General features: G+C 30.3%; 1 protein-coding gene across 8 annotated transcripts in view; it reads right to left on the bottom strand.

The window, feature by feature from the left end:
- The window catches only part of LOC111686473 (putative uncharacterized protein DDB_G0277255), a 252866-nt gene that overhangs the window by 173242 nt on the left and 57420 nt on the right, over positions 1 to 22204 (bottom strand). For 6 of the 8 annotated variants that reach the window (XM_046955042.1, XM_046955041.1, XM_046955044.1 and 3 more), the window contains one exon: positions 3887 to 3910. The exons of the other annotated variants lie outside the window; for them this stretch is intronic. The gene's annotated coding sequence lies outside the window, so the exon portion shown is untranslated. The remainder of the gene's footprint in view (positions 1 to 3886; positions 3911 to 22204) is intronic. 8 annotated transcript variants of the gene reach the window in all.

Here is a 22204-nt window from a genome sequence, read left to right as displayed (position 1 = left end):
ACTTTTTGGTACTTTTTCGTTCTTCAAAAGGTACAAAAGGCTTTAAACACATCATGGTGAAGGGTATATAAGATTCGGCACAGCCGAATATAGAGCTCTTACTTGTTTATTCTACGAAGATCCCAACCAGGCACTTATAAATGTTTGTTAGGTCAAGTGCCCTCACCTAAACGATTCCCAAGTAAGTCCTATTTTTAACAAGTAAGAGTTCTATATTCGGCTGTGCCGAATCTTATATACCCTTCACCATGGTGTGTTTAAACAAAACTCTTCTTTCAAATCACTTATTTAGGGCTGTGTGTTCTCACCTAATTCTGAATCTACATACTTCATTTTATGTTCCTAGCTTCATTATTATAGAATATTCAAATAGTACCTTTTGAAAAACGAAAAAGTGCCAAAAAGTTCCTTTTATACCCTCTAACTTAAGCCAGGCTCCACATACTTAATTTAATGTTTCTAATCAAAAACAACACGCTAATGCTGCTTTTGCTTTGCTACTCTTGCTCTGCTGCTCTTGCTTTGCCTTGTTTTTATAAACAGAGTACTTACAATAACAAAATTTACTGTATGATTATGTATTTTGTTTTTGTTGTTTGCAATTTAGATGAAATTTTCAGAGGTTATCCGTTATTTATGGACCGATTTTGCTGATTTTAAATAGCGATCTTCCCGAAAGCGTATCTAACAGAATTATTGAAAATTCCTCTAAAAACTGATTTCAAGAAACACACAGACAGATAGACAGACGGACATGACTTAATCGACTCCGCTATCTATAAGGATCCAGAATATATATACTTTATAGGATCGGAAAATTATATTATAGAAATTACAAAAGGAATTACAAACTTATATATACCCCTCTCACGAAGGTGAAGAGTATAAAAATGTCATTTTATGGAAGTCAGTCATAGAATTTTCCAATCAGTGACTATTTTTAAGTTATATCCAAATAATATCGCAAGATATTTAGATATACTTTTTATGTAATAGATCTACTTTTAATATAATAAAAAAAAAAAGTTTCACTGTCCCATTCATATGCCCATCATTCGTCTTAGCACATTTTCCAGGTTTCTTTCCCAGGTTGATCTTGTATCTCGTAGAGGACAACTATCCACGAACGATTCAATCAGGGAATATATCCTAAATAACGGTTCCCTAGTAAGTCCGTTGACAGTAACCAATTTGTTTTAGACTTATTTCGAAGCTTAATCTTCAGTATTCCATCTTCAAGCAGTTAGTGGTAGTGTCGGAGAGTAGAAGGTGGGTAAGCATATGCAAGGAATATGTAGCCAAGCCCTAACCTTAATACCAACGTTAACAAACCTCTAGAGAGGAGACATCATAATTTATTGTGACATCAAACGTTGACAACCCCGTATGGAGGAGAAATCATAAGTTTATGTGACTTGGGATAGATGTTCTCGGGCTAGAGTCTGTTTTACAGTTGAAATGTTAGAAATTTGTGTAATTGAATCTAGACCTTTTATTTCTATACCTTTGATTATTTTAGCCTTTAGGGAGTTGGTAGGCAACTACGTTTGTTTATGGGTATTTTTCACTACTCAATTTATAAGTTTTGTTTGATATTTGGTTCTATGATAACTTTAACAAGGATTCCATTTAACTTGTTTTTATATAAACAATAGGGTATTCCCATGTCGACTTCTACCTACTTAATAATGTATCATCTCTATTTTAGCATGATTTCATAGAGTATTTATACTTTGTCATCATTGTTAAGGTGGGAAAACCCGTAATTAAATTCCATTTAATCAAAAAGCCAAAAATATACAAAATCTCAAAACAACTATAATAATAAATTGAATTCTCAAACCCGAAAAAATTAAATCTTTATTAAAACGATGCTATTAATAATGATTTCCTTAATTTCTTAAACACAATTGATAAGTATAATTTTATTTTCGAAATAAATTTTATTTTCCTTAATTTTTAATTTCTTTTTCTTTATTATTACCAAACAAGTCAAATTTAGTAAACAAATTTTATTTAATTGTTATATGTATGGCAATTAACATTAATTTGGTTTTTAATTTATTTTATTAAGTAATCGCAACCGTTAAATTTTAAACAAACAAGGTTAATTTCTTTTTTAACGAAATGACTTTAAACTGATAATCAGCTGTAAGAAAAAAAATTTAATTAAAATCAAAAGAAATTTCTACTTTCACTACATTTTAAGAACTTATTTTCTTAAGTTTTTTTTAATTGTTAAAAAAATACTTAAATAACATCTACCTACATGTAAGTTTGTACTCGTTTTTTCCTATAAAAAATTTAAATTATTTATGTTTTTTCTGTTAATTTGTTTATAAACAAAAATTTCCATTCTTAATTTGTTACTATTTATTTATATGTTCGTTGTTTACATTTCACTTCATGTTCTACAGCGGTACAATTGAAAATTAGGTCTTTTACCATATTTGAGATTGAATGGTAAACGGTTAACAATTTACAGTGTGGCATATATATTTATATCCATATCATACGACAATGACGGTTCCTCTGCGAAGAATCTTCTCAAGAATGCGAATCTCCACTGTTATTCAGGGTTTCTCCATACAACATAAGCAAATGGACACTTTTCTGCATTGTTGGTTATGTCTTTTTCATTTCGACATTAAAAATTATTCTGTCCTAAAAGGTACCTCAGCAATGTCACGAATATTTTCCAATTTGATTATAAATATCTTTTACCGGCTTCGATGGAGTCTGAAGTATTTTAAACCTTTACGTTTAAGTGTTCTTTTAATACTGTCCAATCCTAGATCTCGTTTATATTAAGGTAAATCCTTGTTCTCTGATCCTATTAATAAAAGTGAACGCATTGAATATTGACCAATTCCAATTTTTTTGTATTCAAAAACATATGTATGTTTTTGTCGTATTTTGGGATTTTACTTGCTTTAAAGGTAGGGGCTCAAGGTAATGAACATGACGAACGCAAAACTATTTGACGCAATAAAGGCCGGATTAAAAATAAGGGCGAGAGCAAAACTATTTGACGCAATAAAGGCCAGATTAAAAATAAGGGTGAGAGAATCCTATAAGGCCTCTCGAAAAATGAAACAGTGGGTATTACCACAGAGTGAACGAGAAACGTCTTTAAAAAGAGCATGTCTGAGTTTAGTTTTTTGGTACATATTTTAAGTGGACAAACAGGATTACGGACAAAACTATACAAAATTGGATGTGCGGATTTACTTAAAGAGCATATAAATTGTGAAATTTTTATTAAATTCAGAGAGCTGAAATTCTGAACAACGGACAAAATAACAAATTGTGGACTTTAAGGCAAAATGTCAACCTCATCAACATCACGTCAATGCAGAACTCGCAGCTCACGCTCTCTATTGTTTGCCCTTTGAAGCGATTGCGTGGTCTACTACCTTATTGTTCGCCAGATATTCTACTTTACTCTGTTTGTCTATTGAAATGTTGTCTAGTTTTCGGGGATTTTTTCCACTTTTTTCCATATTTGTTATTTTTCCAGTTTTTTGGTCAACAAGTCAACAAAAATGCGACATTTTGCTAAAAAAATGCTTATGATCGCACACACGATATGTTTAAAAAAAAAATTGTCGCATAATTGTTGTCTTGTGCAGGGCCTTAGTTTATAATCTGAATTTTTTCAACTTAAGTAGATAGCAGATGGTCCAACACTAGCAACATTTGTCCCTATTATGTTTATTTACACTGTAATAATTTTCTGTGTAGATATATCGGAATCTTTAAAGAAATCACTTAGCACTTATTTTTAAGAAATATTTTGAATTTAGATATTTTTTTATTTTTATTTTTGACCATCTATTGATATAGAAATTGAAAATAATAAACTATTTTTATATCAAAAACTTACCCCAATAAAAAGAGAGTAATCAAGCTGAAAATAAAGGGAAATAATAAACAGTTAATAGCTATTTACAATAACATGTTGATTTATTTTATATAATAAAATAATATGTATATATGTATATATGTAAGACAAATATAGAGAATATCAAAACTATTGGTCTTTATTGAATTCAAAGGCGATACTTCTCAAAAATCATTTCATTTATTTTTTTACATCAAAAAGTTAAGTTTATTATCGTTCACCTACTTCATGATTGGAATTACTTTTTAAACTAATTTAAATTAAATTAAAATCAAGACAATTTGTCATTAAAACGGTAAAACGAATAGATGTTTCTGTCATTAAAACATAAGAAATTGGTAAACCAAACATCAGTAAAAAAAAAGAAATCCTTAAAATTAGGTCAAATCAACGGTTTTGTGACAATTAACTTGCACCTTTTGTTAAGTTAACAGGAAAATAAAATAAAACACTCACACACACGAGTAGACAAGCAACAAAAACCAATTGTCAAGGAATAAAGAAAAATACATTGTGTCACCTAAATGGCCATTAGGAGGCACTGATTTAACACTGACACACATTTCAATGGTTGTTGCTTTTTTTTCCTATTCTCCTTTGCACTAATGCAAATAAATGTAAACCAGCAGGAAAAATAACAGAAATAACATTAATTATAATTAGAGCATTTATGTTGTTATAAAGAGATTTGCATTAAAAAGTTTAAACTTAAGAAAATTGTAACATTTATTTATGCCACTCTTAACAATTTGTCTGCCTACAAAACGACATGGCTACACATAAGTACATACTACTACATACATACATTCATAAATTCATATTTAAAAATGCTGGAGAAGAAATCCAAAAAAGAAAGACTTGTTCCAACAGATACGAAAAAGTTACAGAAGGAAAATTTTATTGTATTGCATTCAGATACAATGTAAAATATTTATCAACCATGATGATGATGACGATGATGACTACTGTTGTGTCAGATATTTTAAATAATTTATTCTTTTAATTTGTTTTTAATTTTGTTTAATTTTGGATATATGGATAAGTTTAGAAGTATTAAAAGCCTCCTACGGCCCTTAACCGATGTGGAATTAAATAGATCAGCCACTTGTAACGGACAAGGATTAAAAGTACATTTGCGGAATGACCGAGGAGGCTTTAAATACGAGCTAAAAGATTTTTGAAAGGGCACCCTATATAGGGTCTAGGTTTAAGTTGTTGACACAATTTCGATTAGTATTTTAATTACATACTTATATATATGCAAAACTCTAGAAAAATAATAAAAAAATATATAACAATGCAATGTTTCAAAATGTGCTCTTATCTCCGCCATTTATAGACCAATATTTTCATTTTTGACGATAAGTATCCTCAGGATATTAGTCGTCATTTAAAAACTGATTTCAACATGCACCGACAGTTTGACTAAATCGACTGTCTTATCTCTTAGGACTTTATTTTATAGAATTTATTATATTTCAGAAACTACAAATGGAGTGACAACGTTATACCATCTGATGAAATTGAGGTTTCCTAATCACAAGACTAACTTTCAAGTGGAATCGTTTCATTGACCCCAAAGAGAGCAGGATCAGAAACTTCCAAGCAGTCATAAATTTACTTAAAGAATTAGTTATTTTACAATTTCTTAAATAATTTTCGTTTTGAATCTTTTAGTTGTAGGTATTTTATTCATGTTGCTACAATGTTACAATTTTTACTTTTTTTTACCAAAGGCCATAAATGATAATGTGTAGTCTAGTGTAGTAGTTTAATGCTAAAAATGTGTTTAACAAATAAATGTTGACTGTTGTAAGAGCTGTTTGTTGTATTGTACTATTGTTCGTTGCTGGAATTATAAATGTTGCATGTATTAAAGTTTAAGTTTGATCTAGTTGCACACAGTAAGTTGCACATGTAATTTTCATTTCCATTTACAATATTTTTCATTTCTTATTGTAATTGTTGTGGTATTTTTTATTGTTTTTATTATTATTGTTGTTGTTGTTGTTGCTGCAGTTCAAAATAAATAGAAAAAATGTTAAACTTTACTACCGTTTGTTTACTAAACATGTTGTCACAGAGGTCAATTTTTTATAATGTCCGCTATATATTTTCTCGTTTGCAACAGTTTGAGTGGAACTGAATGAATGAATGGAATAATCTTATTTAGGGGTTTTGTCTGTTGATTATTTTAATAGTTTTAGTTTAAAAGCTTTTCTATATTACCATAAGATTTTATTGTTGTCTTTTGCTAAATAATGCGAGGTTTAGTTGGAGCAAATAGGAAAAAAATTATATGTATTTCACTGCAGGCACCATCATCATTATAATTGAGTGTGGGTTTGGCGCTTATTTCTTCTTTGTATTTTTTTTCTTGAATAAATTCTTATATTGAATGTTAACTGCTAAATCAAACAACTATGTATAGTCGGCCTTAGACGACCATACGATACCCTACACCAGTCAGTATGTCAAAAATTGGGATTATTAAAGAAAATAAAGCATTTGATTTGTTTTTTAAATTTATTTCGGAATATTTTAACTTATTTTTGACAGAAAAAATAATTTTTTACAAGAGAGCTCATAGGGGAGTAGGGGAAAATATGGGCATATCCTAATAAATTTTGGTAGAGAAATTTACGTCTACTTCAAAGCTATTTATGTAAAATTTAAAAGAGTTACTAGTGTTTACATGTGAATTTTGACCATCAAGGGGAGTTTGATTGGGGGCTAGGATTAAATGAGGCCCGATCATTACAAATCTCGATAGTGTCATTAAAAGTTTAATAAAACTGAGTTTTGTCGACTTTTGTTGACATAATATAACATTTAGCTTAATTATGAGCTCAAAGTTCCATAAGAACCCGGGGGTTCGGTTGTAAGGGGCTATGCGACATAATGGAACTTTTTGTTCCATTTTCAATAGGCTTCGTCCTTGAGCCAAAAAATAATGTGTGCTAAATGTCATTTAATTATCTTGAAAATGGCGACCTGTACCTTGTGAACAAGGTTTATATGGACATGCAGCAAGCCAGACGGACATAGCTTAATCGATTAAGAGAACGTTTCCAAGCGATTAGTATATTTTACGATTAGTAAACATTAAGTTGGGTGTAGGACGAATATTTCTGTATGTTACAAACATCAGCACATAATCACCCTCAACACTAAGGTGGTATAGGGTATAAAAAGTACTATATAATAGGGGTGTTGTGACTTTTAGTATGAAAACAAAATAAGAATATATAAAAAAACATAGATTCATCCGTTTGAAATATAAATAATTATCGGTGGCGTATCATAATGTCCAGTGGCATAATGTTCATGGACGTTAACACATTAAATTGAGTCATAGTGTCCATGTCATTATGACAATTTATGTCCGGATACTTTCTAAAAGAAATCCAAAATGCAATATACACAAAATTTTGGCAGCAATTATTTTTGGGTAAGGAGTGTCCCTTTCCTAAATTCTAAATGTGTCACAATGCCCATAGACAATTTTATGCAGAAGTGCATTATGTACTTGAGCTCCGTTGCTTAACGTCCGAGATGTTAATCTGTTATGAACCGAGTATTCTCTGAACTTACCTGGACAAAAATGGAAAAATCAACGGTATTACCATTCAACACACTCATACGAAAACAATATACTACAAACTTACTCAAGGTATACGGGCGGGTGAGTTCCGTATTAGATAATACTCATAGACACAAAATCATTTTTAAAAATTTTCACAACGTACATATACACTATGGCGCTCTTTGGAATGTTATTATGGATATTATGACACGCCACCTAATTACCGACAGCTAAATTTTTGTGTTGGGTCGTTGAAGCATCTTAAGTCGATATCGCTATATGTTAAGCTTCTTAGGTCTTAAACGGGAATATCTATGAAATTATAATCTTTTTCTGTTCAACAATAAAAATGAAGAGCCAAGTTACTAGTCTATAGACATTTTACAAGTATATGGACTAGTCAAAAGTGCATTGAGTTGTCGACTGACTATTATTCTTCGGAACAGGCCATGAACTAGTCTTTGGGCGATTTTTGAAGACACAAGGTTAATAATTTACATTGCATACTGTCGAATTTTTTACACAGGAATACCAAGCCTACAAAAGATGTTCATATTAAGGTGTTAATCATGAAAAACAATTCCTAACGCCCTTTTTAAAGAAGGAAGTGTCTAATGTGTGTCTCTTAAAAGTGGTAACAGAGGTCTTCTGAAATAACTTTTAAGTTAAGGTAAATATCATGAGAAGCGAAATAGATAAAGGAACCATCTGAAATTCCTGTGATTAGAAGACCACCAGATATTTACCATTGGGAACTTATTATAATATAGAAAAAGTAGTGCAATAGGATTGCATTTTCCATCCTTGAAGTTCAAACTTAATTCTAAACATAAATTCTAAATATTGGGCGTTTTAAAATCTGCTAAATAAAGTAGCTTGATAATTTTCTGTTATTGCCGACATTCAAAACACACACACACATGAAAACATATCTTAAACATTTCAACTTGCAAGTTGCAACAACTATTGGCCAAAAGCTAACTAATAACAGTTATTAGAGATACCAAAAGTTGTTAAGCAATTAGTAACTTGTTAAGCACTTTATTTGTATAAATCAACAATCAATCAAAGACGTTAGTTGATACAACAAAAACACTTACACACCCAAAAACTCATAGTCAATACAAACTAATGTTTTTGCCAATTTATTTTCTTTATTGATGTTTTTTCTACATTTTTTTCATTTGTTATAAAACTGAATTAAATTTTGAAAATTGATTTCAATAGCAGAGCAAATTTCAGTTTGGCATAATGCCTTCATTTAAAGGTTACAATAACCTTGTTGGCTGATTATTTGTTAGTTTTTTTATAGTTTGATTTATTTTTATATATAACAAGAAATATGAAACGATCGATCGATCTTTCAACAAACAGCCAACAAATTAAACTTTCATTGATGAAAGTTAAAGAAAAATTATATACATACTTTTGCACTTTTGTTTTTTTATTAATAAATTATTTTTTACTCAAGAAAATAAAGAAATAAATTAATTTTTAAGTTGCAGTCTTTGTTTTTATTGCAATTGTTTATTTAGGAATTGCATTGCAATCATTGCTTGAATTGTATTATGGCTTCGCTTTTGCATGTTGCATGCAAGCTTTTTGACTTTACTGCAGCTTTTGACTTTATTAAATGTTTCTTTTATTTGATTGTTGGTTTTTCTTTTCCATTGGAATGTTTTGAATTATTTATTTATTTTTTTGTTGTAATTTTTTTAATATTTATTATGAAAAGAAAAGTGGTTTGACATTTAATCATTGTGCAATTATGGCTCTATTTATAGTTACTCTGATCACTATTACTTCTACTAACGGTTGAAATTATGTAAATTCATCAACTTATTAAATCCAAAATAAATATGGTTTGTCCTTGAGCTAAAAGTATCACGTGTTAGTGTAATATTTACTGTTTTAGGTACATGTGTATATATGTAAAATTTTCTTAATCAATACTGATGGAAAATAAATGTATCCATTATTTTGTTGTAAAAGGATCTAGGCAAATGTGCAAAAATTCTCTTCAGGATTGCAGTCCTTAAGCTGATCTACACTAACTCTTTAGATAACGTTAGCAACTGTATTCTGACTTTAACCCTTTTAAACAACTTCATATTATCTAAAGTTGTTTAAATGGGTTTCACCCTAAGTCTTCGGGCATCAACCGGTAAATAAGTCATAATAAGTATCTTCCCAAATTCAGGTGGTAATATATTACCACTTGTAGAATATTGATACTAAATGAAACGAAATTTAGGTGATCAAATATGACCACTTGTAGAATATTGATAATGCTCTAGCCCACTCTAGCAACAGTTAGGACAAGGAGTTTCTTTTCTCATAGTAAGAACTCGATTAGACTTCTAACTGGTATAATTACTGGGCATTGTATGATACGAGGATAAAGTGTAATCAGTACAACACCCCCTATGTGACTGCCAAGCCTTACAAGAGCACAGGCTACACCATCTTGGTAACACTCTTTTCCATGATCTAGACTGTCTTAGAGACGTGTCACTAATAAACATGATCGGTTTTATTGAAAGCACCGATTGGTTTAGACGAAGACCAAATGACACAGTACAGGTATCATGAATTAAGCTCAATCTAACCCCCACAAAGGAGAAGGCAATGACTGGATAGAGCCGATAAAACACCAAACATCAGGTGAAAATATCCTATTGATTCCATAAGGAATGCCATGCATCTACGAACATTCTCATCACACTACTGAGATGGCTTTTGTTGTTTCAACAAAAAGCACCCAGGGAATATAATTGGTGGTTTGAAAACACAGATATATATTTTTTTCACAAACTTATTTCATTGGCCACAAGGACTTACTGTAATAAGTTGAACATGCCTAAAATACACTCCAACATAATCAGCGATGAAGGAAGATCGCCGATAAATTAACAACGTTTCAAACAGCTCTACCGACACTTCAACCACCACTACTTACTTCTTTCCGACATCTCAATATAAACAACTTAGGATACCTCTCGTTCATCAGATACAAGTATCCGATTTTATATCTTACTCCATCCAATCGTTGCATTATCAGCTCAGACCACAATCTTGCCCTGTGGTAAGAACCGCTCCTAGAAAATATATGCGGCAACGTTTCCCAAAAATTTATATTTCACTATGTATCAATCTTTAAACCAAGCAAATTTGGGTATAAGCCACAGCCATTAGGTAGATCCCGAAGGAACTTCATCCAACTGACTTGTCACAACAATGCATTGCAGTCAAGTGGCCACCCGTAGTACTATCTAGTACTACGACCCAGTAAAATGTTTTCAAATTTTGGTAATGAGTATTGTAGGATATGTAGTTATTTCATAAATTACTTGGTAATGAGTTGTCGTTTTTAATAAAACAAATTGATTTTTTTGAATGGAATTTGTAGTCAATTGTCTATAGTGTATGTCTAATAAGGAATTAGTTAGTGTTTTTAACAGTAGTTGATTTTGGAAGTTTTTTCAAGAAATGATGATATTTACATTTGTGTGAAAACTATTCAAGATAGAATGGTAAAACTTTTTTTAAATGGGGCATTAAGTGAGAGAATAGAATAGCAAACATGAAAAATAAGTGTAAACCAGATTTGTAACCAGTTATTTTTTGGCCATCGTCGAACAAAAATAAGTAGTTATTCACCAAAATAGTAACTACTTACACTTTTCTCCAATATTACTTGCCTACTTACCGGGTATGAAAAGATTTTGCTGGGGGTGTTCTGGTCCGACCCCATGTGAAATCATCAAAAGACAAGTATGTATTTGACATCACTAGTTAAAAATGCCGGCCGACTGGAGGTACTGATAGCACCTTTTTACCCCGGGAATGCAATACACCATGATGTGTGATGGATGTCATTCATCAAGGAATCGTGCCCAGGATGTCTTTAAATATTGTATATTCTCGGATTATTAATACCTGGACTTACTAGGTCTCTCTATGAGTAACGTGTTAATGAATTTAAAGATATTTATTAGATGTGCCGACCGAAAACATACTCCGTCTCAATTTATATACAGAAAGTTAATAGTAGTTAGTCTTCAGAAAACTTAGAACTCCACCTGAATACTTCTCTGTTTCAGAAAATCTATTCTTGGTTTGTATAGGTGTATAAATCCCGAATGATAAGAAATAATATTATTCACAGGTCTTTCAAGAGTTTTAGTCCAGATTTCTCTTAATTCTCAGGCTATACCCCATTTTTAGACTTTAATATAAGATCAAATGTTAAAAGATTTATTTAAATACTCCTTTTTCTACCTAATTCTACGAGTGTGTTTTATATTTCAATAAATAAAATTTAAAAAATTTTTAATTTTTCGATTTTTTTAAACTGTTGTTGCGGAGCTATTACGCGCTTTATTGAACTAATTTAGTAGCAATGTGTAAACATCGAATTTTCTTTGATAAAAATATATACATGCATTCATGTATACATGTAATCATATCAAATTATAAGTGTGTTGTATGACTACATATTAGTATGTAGATTTTGTTTTTATTTATAAAAATGTTATACTTTTTTCCATTATAACTATTTAACATAATAAGTACATATTTTTTCCTTCATTTTTTCTGTGTTATTTCTTTTTTCAAATATGGCCTTGTTACTCAAAACCTCATTTTTTCGCATTAAATTTGTTTTCGTATGTTTGTGTTGCAGTTGTTGCAAATGTAAATAAACAGAACCCTGCAGTTCGGGGTTACAGTAACAGTTTAATTAATGTTGATGACAAAGTTGAATTTGGCCATACACATATGTATATGTTTTCTCTACAATTATGATATATAAATAACCATTTTCCAAGATTGCGTTATTCAGTTCTTCTCTGTCTGACAGAGGGCACAAATGTACAAAATGAGTCAAACTTTTGAGTAAAAATTTTTAAAAAATACATATGAATTATTTAAAAACGAACACACTGACTCCTTCGAAAGTTGCTTGGTTGTTTTTCACGTAGATTGCAATAAAAATATTTAGTTGAAATACTTACTTGCAATAAAAACAACAACTACATTAACAATAACAGCAATATCAAAACATAAAATTTTATAAAAACTTTTTTTTGATACAAAACATATATTTTTTTGTTTAATTCACATGCATGAATTATTACATGAACATGTAAATAAATATACAGTAGAGAAGATAAAAATAGTAAATAAGTAAGTAAGTAAGTAAGTAAGTAAGTAAGTAAGTAAGTAAGTAAGTAAGTAAGTAAGTAAGTAGTACAAATATTCAAAACTTTTGTACAATGTATTCCAGTCACTTTATTATAGTTATGTCAGCACAAACGTATTATGCAAAATTTCTACAGAGCTACATTTTGTAGAAATATAACAATAATTATAAAACTGCTATTATTTTAATCTTAACTATTGACTGAATTTTGTTTACATAGATAAAACTTAAAAAATACATTAGTGAAATGACTAAATTTTAAGAAATAAAAATCGCAAACATAATTTCGTTTTATTTGATACTCAACTTTATGAAAATAATTTTAGATTTACACTGACCAGTTTTTGAGAGTAGTTCTCATTGCTATGTCAGATAATATTTAGTGTACTTTCATTATCATTAGCCCTGATAGTTTTCAACGTGAAGTCGTAGGACTTGTTGGAAAAGCAGTCTTAAGATTTGCCTTCTGTTCTCTTCTTCCCAAGCATAATCAAGTAAAACCGATGGTGTATGAAGGTTTGAATGTTATGAAGTTATAATTTATAGTCAAACTCTGCTCAAATATATCACAGTATAATAATCTATTCAATACTAACTAACAAACGTACCGAAAATACTCATAAACTTTTTTTTGTATTCATGTAAATATGTGTAGACTAGATTGAAGAAAATATACATGAGGAATGAATGAATGAATGTATTTAAGGGTAAAAGTGTCAGATTTAACAATTCTTTCAGCTTTTCTTTTTGCAAAAAAAGAAGACGACGAATAACAACTAAGAGTGTTATATTCGGCCATGCCGAATCTTATATACCCAGCATCAAATCATTCATTATACCCTACACCACTATAGTGGGGAGGGTATTATACGTTTGTGCTGATGTTTGTAACATACAAAAATATTGGTCCAATACCCACCTTAAAGTATACCGATCGATTCAGAATCATTTTTTGAGTCGATTAAGACATGTCCGTCCGTCCGTCTGTCCGGCTGGCTGGCTGGCTGCCCATGTAAACCTTGTGCGCAAGGTACAGGCCGCAATTTTCAAGATAATTTGATGAAATTTGGACCCAGCATGTTTTTTGGCACAAGGACGAAGCCTATTGAAAATGGTTGAAATCGGTTCATTATTTCACCTAGCCCCCATACAACCGTACCTCCCGATTTTATGCTATAATTACGTCAAATATTCTGCTATCTCTTTAAAAATTGGCACAAATAAGTTTTATATAAGTATAAATGATACTGCAGATTTTCGTAAGGATCGGCCTATATTTGACCCTAGCAGCCATACAAACCCCCCTTCAAAAAATGACTTAAACGTCTAAAATTGACTTGTAACCATTTGTATCGCAATGAAACTCAACAAAACTAACTGTTATTTAGAAATATATCCTTTTCCCAAATTTACCGAGGATCGGCCCATATTTGACCTATATAAAGCCTCATTTAGAAATTTCAGTTTTTTTTATCAATAAATGGCTTAAATATTTTGGAATTATGGTAATATTCAACAGTTTCTTTACAAAAAATAAAAATTTTATAAAAGTAAAAATTGTAAAAATATACTCATGGTGTAGGGTATCATATGGTCGGCCATGCCATAATAAGAAAATGATTTTAGTTCCTATAAAACTTTTTTATGTCGAATTTTATTGCTTTATATATATGTTATGATCAGATATGAGCATTAAAGTCAAGTAGACCTTATATGGGAGGGTAGCACAAATAATTGGGCTATCCTTATAAAAAAAAAGATTTAAGTTCTCATTAAACATGTTTATGTTGAATTTCACCGCTATTGATACAATTCTTAGCTATAAAGTTATTTTCTGAAGGGGCCTTATAATAGGGCTAGGCGAAAACGTGAACTGATATTCCCACTTTCAATAAGGATCGATCCTTATAATTTGATAGGGAGATTTTGGATCGCACGAAACTTGTTTATGTAGAATTTTGTAGTAATGAGCAATGAATTCATTGTCTAAAGGGGATCTTATTTGAGGGGTTAGACAATAATGGACCCATCCTTATAAAATTTAAGAAACTGATTTTAGTTGTTATAAAACTTTTTTATGTCGAATATTATTGTTATATAAGTATATATGCTTCTTAAGGTAGATATGAGCATTAAAGTCGTTTTCTGAAAGGGACCTTATAGGTGGGATAGGGTAAACTATAGACCAATCCTTATAAAATTCTACAAAGATAATGGGCGATAAAGTAATTTTCTAAAAGGGACTTTATATGGGGTATAGGGTCAATTATGGACCGATCCTTAAAGAAATCTACGAACAGATTTACGTTGAATTTCACCGCTATTGATGCTTCTCTTAGCCAGTTATGAACGATAAAGTTATTTTCTGAAGTGAACTTTATTTGGGGGGTAGGGTCAATTATGAACCGATCATTATAGAATTCTACGAAGTGATGAACGTTCCCACAAAACATGTTTGTGCCGAATTTCACCGCTATTGATGATTCTCTTAGCCAGTTATGAGCGATAAAGTCATATTCTGAAGGGGACTTTATTTGGGGGTAGGGTCAATTATGGACCGATCCTTTTGAAATTCTACGAAGAGATTTATGTCACCATAAAACATGTTTGTGCCAAACTGCACCACTATTGATGATTGTCTTAGACAGTTGTGAGCGAAAAAGTCATTTTCTGAAGGGGACTTTGTATGGGGGTAGGGTCAATTATTGACCGATCCTTATAAAATTCTACGAAAAGATTTATGTCCCCATAAAACATGTTTGTGCCGAATTACACCGCTATTGATGCTTTTGTTAGTCATTTATGGGCGATAATGTCATTTTCTAAAGGGGGCCTTATATGGGGGCTAGGCGAAATCGTGGACTTATATTGCCCATTTTCAATACCAAACAAACTGCATCAACTATTAGTAATTGTGCAAAATTTCAGCTCGCTAGCCACTTCCGTTAGGACTCTATCATGTTTTCAACAGACAGACAGACAGACGGACGGACATGGCTAGATCGTCTTAGAATCTAATAAGGACCCAAAATATATATACTTTTATGGGTCTTAGACAAATATTTCAATGTGTTACAAACGGAATGACAAAAACAATATACCCCCATCTTTTTTGATGTTGGGTATAAAAATACACAAAGTTGTTAAATTGAAATGCCAGTGATTTTATGTAAATGTCTAAGGTTTCAAATTAAAACAGATACCGACATATACTTACAGCTACACAAACAAAAAAAACTTTTACCTTCATTGAAAAAAAGAGGAAAAAGAAAAACGTAAGTAGATTTTTTTATATTATTAAGAGTTTTTTTATTCTTCAAACCAACTATTGTTTGTAGGTTTTTATTTGAAAATATGTTGTTTTTACTTTATATTAATGAGAATTTTCACTTGCACTTGGTTCGGTAATGACTTTTTACTTTTACGTTTTTTAATTATTATATTTCTGCGTTACCACAAAAATGTTTGTATATATAAAGATGCTACAAATAACACTTAACATTTATATGGCTATAAGTAACTGAATATTGTATGAACTTGAAGCTTAATTTCATTTACTCTTTGTACCCTACATCACTGCAGTGAGTCGAGTATAAGTCGAATGTGTTCATGTAAGTAATAAATACAACAACAGAAAACTAATGTACAACAATCTTGTGAAATAACAGTTATAATTTACAAATAATCGAAATCGGACCTCGATGTTATTAAGGTTGAAAGGAGAATTTATATTACTAATTCTATTGTCGTATGCTTCTTTTTTAAAAAACTGTTGTTTTTTTTTTTTTTTTAAAAAAGTGTTAGTTTCTATTACCTAGACATTTTTCATTACGATTTTCCTTTCATTGTTCCTAAGAAATTGTTCTTAAGAAATTGTGTTGCCAATTTTAAATACATCTTGTAGCAATACATGACCATTTCCGGTCATGTATTGTTACAAAACCGCTAGAAATCTTCAGATTTAGGATAGTATAAATACTAGAGTATTCAATTATTCGAGTTTTTGTCTTATTCGGTTTATTCGACAAATAATTATTTGAGTTTTTAAGTTGGACGAATAATTCAAATTATTCGGTTAATCGAATAAAAAGCAAATGAATGTATGTTGTTCTAATAATTATTTCTTTTGTGCAATATTTTTCTTCCAATTACCAACAAAATTATAATTTTCCACTACATTAAATTCAATTCTATTAATTTTTATCTCAAATATAAGAAATTATTTATTTTCATGTGAAAATCTCTTCTATATAAAGCAATTTATGTAAAATAAGTTTTTCTTAATCGGTTACTTGATATAAATTATTCGGGTTATTCGTTATTTGAAATTTGTCAATTTTCATTTATTCGAGTTATTAATCGTCAAAAATTGATCGATTAACCGATCGACGATTAATCGTTTGAATACCCTAATAAATACCACTAAAAAAATCAAACTTAATTAACAGCTGGATTATAGACTAGACTATAGACCAGACTAAAGACTAGACTATAGACTAGACTATAGACTAGACTATAGACTAGACTATAGACTAGACTATAGACTAGACTATAGACTAGACTATAGACTAGACTATAGACTAGACTATAGACTAGACTATAGACTAGACTAGACTAGACTAGACTATAGACTAGACTATAGACTAGACTATAGACTAGACTATAGACTAGACTATAGACTAGACTATAGACTAGACTATAGACTAGACTATAGACTAGACTATAGACTAGACTATAGACTAGACTATAGACTAGACTATAGACTAGACTATAGACTAGACTATAGACTAGACTATAGACTAGACTATAGACTAGACTATAGACTAGACTATAGACTAGACTATAGACTAGACTATAGACTAGACTATAGACTAGACTATAGACTAGACTATAGACTAGACTATAGACTAGACTATAGACTAGACTATAGACTAGACTATAGACTAGACTATAGACTAGACTATAGACTAGACTATAGACTAGACTATAGACTAGACTATAGACTAGACTATAGACTAGACTATAGACTAGACTATAGACTAGACTATAGACTAGACTATAGACTAGACTATAGACTAGACTATAGACTAGACTATAGACTAGACTATAGACTAGACTATAGACTAGACTATAGACTAGACTATAGACTATACTACAGACTAGACAATAGACTATACTATAGACTAGACTATAGACTAGACTATAGACTAGACTATAGACTAGACTATAGACTAGACTATAGACTAGACTATAGACTAGACTATAGACTAAACTATATACTAGACTATAGACTAGTCTATAGGCTTTACTATAGAATAGACTATAGACTAGGCTATAGGCTTTACTATAGACTAGACTATAGACTAGGCTATAGGCTTTACTATAGACTAGACTATAAACTGGACTAGACTATAGAATATACTATAGACAATACTATAGACTATACTATAGACTAGACTATAGACTAGACGAGACTATAGACTAGACTATAAACTAGACTATAGACTAGACTATAGACTAGACTATAAACTAGACTATAAACTAGACTATAGACTAGAGTATAGACTAGACTATAGACTTGACTATAGACTAGACTATAGACTAGACTATAGGCTTGACTGTAGACTAGACTATAGACTATGGACTAGACTATAGACTAGACTATAGACTATGGACTAGACTATAGACTAGACTATAGACTATGGACTAGACTATAGACTAGACTATAGACTAGACTATAGACTATACTATAGACTAGACTATAGACAAGACTATAGACTAGACTATAGACTAGACTATAGACTAGACTATAGACTAGAGTATAGACTAGAGTATAGACTAGAGAATAGACTAGACTATAGACTATACTATAGACTAAACTATAGATTAGGCTATGGACTGGACTATAGATTAGGCTATAGACTGGTGTATAGACTAGACTATAGATTAGGCTATAGACTAGACCATAGATTAGACTAATATTAAATTTTAGTCTTTATAGTACATTGTGTTTTATAGTCCGACAAGACCGATGATACTTTCTTAATTATTGTTTTTAATAAGTACCTTTTTAACAAAATTTTCCCTTGAAATTTGTTTTTAAAAAAGTACGATGTGCGTTTTAATTTAATGAATGGTAATTTGTGCAAATATTTTGTTAATTACATTTTCACTAAGAAATTATTTTATGCCTCAAAACTATGTGTGTCAGTCAGTCAGGCGATGAATATATCTGAATAAGTTCATGTTTGTATGAAAAGATGTTGAACTAAATATTTTGATCGTTATAATTAGAACAATTTTTTACGCTCAGTTTGAAAACAAAAACGAAAGTTCATACATAAACTGTTGTTTTTCTATGTTAATCGTACATAAATAGAAAGTAATAAAATAGATAGATAAAAATTATAAAAAATGTAAAAATGTACATACATATGTCTGTAAGTAGCCATGTATAAAGTTCTAGATCAAAATAACTAACATTAAATCTGATTTCGTTTAATTTTATGTGAAGAAATCGTTCTCATTATTACATTTTAAACATGTTCTAGTTTAGAGATCTTAAAATAATAATTTAGCAAATTTGTATGTATAACTAATTTTACTAATATTTTTAAGCAAATTTATTTACTAAAAATATGACAAACAAAAGGAAGATCTTACATATTATTATATTTTAAAGAAAATTTGCTTCTTTTTTCCCATGTTTAATATTAAAAAATTACTTATCTTGTTGATACTATTTACATCGCATATTTTTACTGTTAGATTCAATAGTTCAAACGTTTGTCAGCTTTAATCACAACACTTCATGCAACGCTAACTATGCATCGTTTTGTTTTTAATATTCTACACTTTTACTAAAAAGTCTTGATTTAATCTTAACAATATCAATATAATATATGTACAAAAGAAGATACAGAGATACGAACCTATTTATATTTATTTCTTTGAAATTAATAATTTGTTAAAACTGTATTGGATGTAAAGCACTTAAAATGGACACACTTTTGATTTAAACATATACGAACGAGTAATACGATGATAATACTGAGTATCAAGTCAATATATAACAAACTTTGATATATAGTATACATACACATTAGGACAGTCCCACTTCAATAGATGATCCTTGTAATATCATTGGCAATTGTTCCTAACTTGCCCTTCAAACTCAAAGTGAAAGGCTACTACTATATGTAAGACCCACAAAGCGTTTGATAAGTCTCTTCCAGTACAAAAGCCTACGTCAGATATCGGTCTCAAAGAGGAAGGCTACTACTATATGTAAGACCCACAAAGTTTTTGGTAAATCTCTTCCAGTACAAAAGTAAACGTCAGATATCGGACTCAAAGAGAAAGGCTACTACATACTATATGTAAGACCCAAAAAGCTTTTGGTAAGTCTCTTCCAGTGCAAAAGCCTACGTCAGATATCGGAAGTCAGACCCAATATAATAAAAAACATTTTGCAAATTTGCTTAAGGACTTAAGCAATCGTTAGCAACCGAAAATGCCAACAATAATAAAGAAAAGTCCTAAAGTAACTTCGAAAATACAGTTTTGTAGAAAGAGATTCAGAACCCCATACACAATTTTAGGAGCTTTAGGACCTTTTCCTTAAAATCATTTATAAATACAGTTTATGACTGCCATAAGCCCGCTATAAGGGTAAAGAAAACAAAATCTGTTTGAATTGCTATACGGTTATGCCTTTCGATTAGCACTTTATGGTTCCTACAAATAGTGCCATCCTAATCCCAATACATGCACACATACATAATACACTTAAAGTAAATGTTAAAGGAAGCAATAAATTCATGTTGCTCTCGATACAATTTGTTCACTGATAGATTTAACGGAAATGCGAAACAGCTGCAATATCATCCATACAGTAAATACCATCCATTTAACCAGATTCGCACAAATCCATACAAATATAACTACAATATGTGTACGCAGACAGAATTGCTACAAAGATACATTGATACATACATATGTACTTAGTAGGTATGTATGTATGTATGTATTTACATAAATACATTTTGCCAATAATGATTATAGTGTTTTTATCTTCTCACACAGTAAAGTTTACTTTATTTACTCCATTCTGGGGTTAGAACCAGACCAGCATAGAGGGATGGACAGACATTCCTTTTTGTTATGGTTCTCGTATAGACATGGTAAACATGATTTTGTTTTTACTCGCCTGAATGGCTTGATATAACTATCCGTATCATCCTATAAATTACTCCAACCAACTATTATTGAGACAAGTTTTCTATAATTTTTCATGTTATTTTGATTTACTATTTTTTAAATTTTATCATATGTTGTATTTTGCAATGTACATAAGTATGTGTTCTTTTTGATAAAACATACAAATGTTTTGTAATTAAACTGATGTTTTAAATTGAAATTTACCCGTAAAATGTTAAATGAATTTTTGTCGTAGATGCCTTAACAGGGATTTTTAGAATTAAGATATAAAGTGAATCAACTAAGTTTTTTGCCTATGTTTTTTAAAGAGAATTTTGTTTTTTGTTCATAAATAAAATTCGAAAAAAAACAGGTAAAAAGTAAATATGTGTTTTTCAGTTAAAAATAGAGATTGTGTAAAATGGGGAAAAAATAGAAAAAATATTAAAATACAAATTTTGGTGCATTTGTTTTTGTATTTTATTATTTTTCATCAGAATTTGCATGTCAATAAAGTATTTTGCATATTGAGAATTCGGGTTAATTTCATTAGGTGTTTCAAATTATTTTTGGAATTTATTGTTTTATTGTTAAAAGGAAGTTTGTTAAGTATTTTTCAATTGCGATTTGCAAAAATCATATCCTCATTGGGTGAAAATGTCTTAAAATGTAATTATGAAATGTTTAATCAATAATATTAAAAAATATAAAACAGAGTAATAGATGAAATGATCCAAAGAATTATTGGAAAAAACGCACTGAGTGCTCTTTCAAAATCTTTAACTGCCAAAGGGAGGCGACTTGTATCCAAGGAAAACTGTTGGACTCCTGATTTATCTTTTTCAAAATCTATATACGAACTAGGAGGAACACTATGTTTAAATTTAGACCTCTAAACGGACCTTAGGTTGCTTGGAACCAATGTAAAGTAAACTGTCGTGTAGTACAGGAAAAATACCTAATTTAGATATTTTAAAATAAAGGTGGTTGTCATACCGTAACGTCAACAAAAGCTATATTTTTCACCTTATACATACACTTATATATTTCGAACCCAATTCAAGAATAACTATCCAGATCCAAATACGCCTACTGTATCTTATTCATAAAATAAAGAATTTAAAATATGAGGTTGAAAATCAAGATTTTAACATTTAATAGTTCTATAGTGGTATATGGTGATGTCCCCATACTTAGAGTGGCTAGGATGGTACTTAGTGTTAGATTTATTGAATAAAAATCAATATTATACAATTCTAAATAAAATTTACCCAAATATATGGAGATTCCGTAATGTAGTTTTTGTTTATCA

The sequence above is a fragment of the Lucilia cuprina genome, chromosome 6 (genome assembly GCF_022045245.1).
Source record: "Lucilia cuprina isolate Lc7/37 chromosome 6, ASM2204524v1, whole genome shotgun sequence".
Taxonomy (NCBI): Eukaryota; Metazoa; Arthropoda; class Insecta; order Diptera; family Calliphoridae; genus Lucilia; species Lucilia cuprina.
The sequence above is the reverse complement of the archived record's forward strand: the minus strand, read 5'-3'. Positions and strand labels throughout refer to the sequence as shown.